A 3,647-nucleotide genomic window follows, 5' to 3' on the forward strand; every position below is an offset into this window, starting at 1 on the left:
TAACCTGCTGGAGCTTTGAGAAAGCTGAGAAATCAAATACTTCTGTGGGAATTATTATATGAAGCAGTAGTGCAGTGTAATATTCCCTCCTCCTCCCTATAAAATATTGTTCAGCTGTTGTGATTTTCAGCAACACTCACTACAGAATCCAACCAAGACGAAGTTAATAATTGCAGTTAAGGTATGGCACATAATGAAATTTGTCAAAATCCAAGAAAGAATGTTTTTCAAGTTTTGCCAATATAATTACCAGACATTTATTTATAGTCACAGCAACTGGTGCTGAGTTGATTTATGCTTAAGGATTTCAAAAGTTAGGGTAGCTTAAAATCTCACATATAATCATACTTTAGAGGGAAAGAAGGGAGTTTCAGACATCCAAAAATATTATTATTTCAATTTTGAAAATTACTCTCTCCATTTCTAAATAAGGATGTCAATAAGCCATGGGTTGATAGGGAGTTGATAAGATCTTCATGTAAAAGATGTATTTCTGCATAGTGAATGCCCAAACACCATAATTCACCAGGATAATCCATTTTACAATATTTTTGTTGATAAATGGCAAACATGTCACTCCCCCCCCCCCCCCGCCCAATCTCTCCATTAATTAATTCCTTGGGTGATTCACCCTCTTTTCTATATAGAACTTGGAGAAATGTTATTTGCCAGTTATGATTGGGTCGGATATCAGCCAGCATCCCAATGGCTTAAATCAAGAAACAGCTTCCTAAGATCAAGAGAGATACTTGCAGGAAGACCTCAGCAAGCAAGAATCCAAAAGTGGCAGCTTAAAACCCAGCACCTTAATCAGTGGCTGAGACCGGATGAGAAACTCCCTCCTGGGCACAAAGAAGATTGGGCAACCTGAAAGGTACTGAACAGGCTGTGCTCTTGCACCATGAGATGCAGATCCAACCTTAATAAATGGGGATACAAAGTGGAGTCCACGACATGTGAGTGTGGAGAAGAGCAAACCACAGAACACCTACTACAATGCAGCCTGGGCCCTGCCATATGCACAATGGAGGACCTTCTCACAGTGACACCAGAGGCATTCCAAGTGGCCAGCTTCTGGTCAAAGGAAATTTAGCATAATACCAAGTTTTAAAACTTTGTGTTTTTAAATGCATTTCAACTTGCTTTTGACACGATAAATAAATATATTGGGTCTATGAAGATTTGCACTTTTACTTTTCAGTTGTAAAGATGATAGAAACAATATACTGAAGAACTAAATAAAAGAAATGATGAATAATATATTCATTCAAGGAAGAACCATTTGAAGATGAAACCAATTTTAGGACCTTATCCATGCAAGTTTCACATGTTTTCTCTCTGTTTTTGCATGTTAGCGAAATGGATTTCCCAAAGAGGCCATCCCATGATGCCCAGCTGCTTCCGATGGCCAGCTGTGGGAATCCATCTTGCCAGCATGCAAAAAATGGAGAGAAGACTCCATTACCTAACTCCTAGGTAAGAAGAAAGAAGGGGAAAGGGGGGGGGGGGGAGCATGAAGAAGACGAGGGAAAAATGTGAGAGGGCTGATTATCCCTGAAGATGAGCCCCCACTCTTTCTTCTGCTTTCCCCCATTTTCCTCCCACCTGTGGGATAACGTCCTTAGAAAGTGAAATGGAAGCTGTACTTAGAGCACTTGAGAGAACAATATTGATAGAACTTCTTCAGAGTCCACTCTCTTTCCAACTAAAATCTGTGAACAAATATGGAAAACAAAATAATGGCCCACAGATTAGTAACACCCACCCACCCCATGAAAGGGAACACCAGGGATTCTAGTAACTATGGGGCCATTGCATTAATTTACCCTACAAGGAAAGTGATGATCAAACAACAAATACTTTTACCTTGTATAAAGCAAAAAATGTCTAAGTTGAGTTCAGGGGAGGAAGAGGCCCTAGAGACCATATTGTAAATATATATTGGATAATGGAGCACACCATAACTTCTACTTTATAGATTATAGAAAACGTTTGTAGATCACAAAAAAACCTTTAATTGCTCTTAAAGAAATAGGTGTGCCATAACATATGATTTTCCAGATGCATAACCCATACAATGGAGAAGAGGCTAGCATCAGGGTAGAGAAATGAAATGGTTTCCAACTGGCAAGGAATTTAGGCAAAGCTGCGTTTTGTCATATAGCAGTAATCTGGGGAAAACTCTGTCTTCAATGACTGGAAAAAGTAAAAAAAACTGATCAAAGGCTCGGCTGAATTACATGAATACATACTGCTGCATAATATTGCCAGAAGACAGAATGGCACATAGCCAAGAAATAACACACCAAATAATTGGAGAGAAGTTTAGAACTGAGCAAAAGAAAACCTGTGAAGGATTGATGTCAGAGTGAGTGCACACCATGCTAGTTAAAATACAGGCAGAGCTGGGTAAACACATCATTCTGCAAATATAAAAAGGGTGTGAACACAAAGCACAAGAAAAACTTATCTCTGGCAATGTACATAGTTATGGTATAGCAACAGAGTTGATAACAGATAGAAGGAAGATTATTCGGTTTGCAAACCCCCAGGGTGAGGTCAGTTGCTCACAAACTACCAGAATAGCTCAGAGAACTGCAAACAGAACAGGTTAAGTTGTGCTTATTTACAATACTGAAGACATATTCGGGCACAGGATGCTTCCAGTTGGAGGGTTCTTAGTACAGTAGAGTTCCGCTTATCCAACCTTCGCTCATCCAACCTTCTGTATTATCCAGCACAGTCTGCCTCCCACCAGGAATGATGTCCAGGGTAGGAGAAAGAAGGAACCCTTGTCTGTTTTGGTGCTAAATTTGTAAATACAGTAATTACTGTATAACGTTACTGTGTACTGAACTGCTTTTTCTGTTGATTTGTTGTAAAACATGATGTTTTACTGCTTAATTTGTAAAATCATAACGTAATTTGATGTTTAATAGACTTTTCCATAAACCCTCCTTAATATCCAACAGTTTCGCTTATCCACCATTCTGCTGGCCCGTTTATGTTGGATAAGCAAGACTCTACTGTATTTGCAAAAGAACATGCACTGCACATACAGCAACATCACCTTTTCCTAAAGTTTTGGCTGAGTTCCTTCATGGAGATGAATATCATAAATCAGAATTAGGAAATTTCTCCCCTCCAAGACTATCATTAGCTCAACTCCAGGGGCAAAGTTCTGTCCTTTGAGGGGTGCAGTTTTAAACAGGTTTTTTTATAAAAAAAAACTTGCAAAAATACAACGTACAATTTATATATTTTAAATTTAAGATAAATACCACAACTCTGCAAAGCACTAGACAGGATATATGACATTAGCCAGGCATTTTTTAATGATCAAAATAACATTGTCTGAAAGAGAGCACTCATGACTATTTTCTTTTCTACAGGATATCTAATTTCAGATCTAATTTGCCAAATAGTCACTGTTGTATGTTTTTATGTTGAATGTTTTTATATTGTGTAAATGCTATTTTAAATTGTAAGTTGCTCAGAGCACCTTGGTGGAGAGCGACTAATTAAGAAATGAAGTGAAGTGAAGTGAAGTGAAGGATAGTTTTCTTGATCTGAATGTCTGTAAATATTATCACTTTATGTATTCCTTTGTAAAATTTGCAGGAAAGTTGGCTTCCAGCTATACAAGG

The sequence above is a fragment of the Anolis sagrei genome, chromosome 3 (genome assembly GCF_037176765.1).
Source record: "Anolis sagrei isolate rAnoSag1 chromosome 3, rAnoSag1.mat, whole genome shotgun sequence".
Taxonomy (NCBI): Eukaryota; Metazoa; Chordata; class Lepidosauria; order Squamata; family Dactyloidae; genus Anolis; species Anolis sagrei.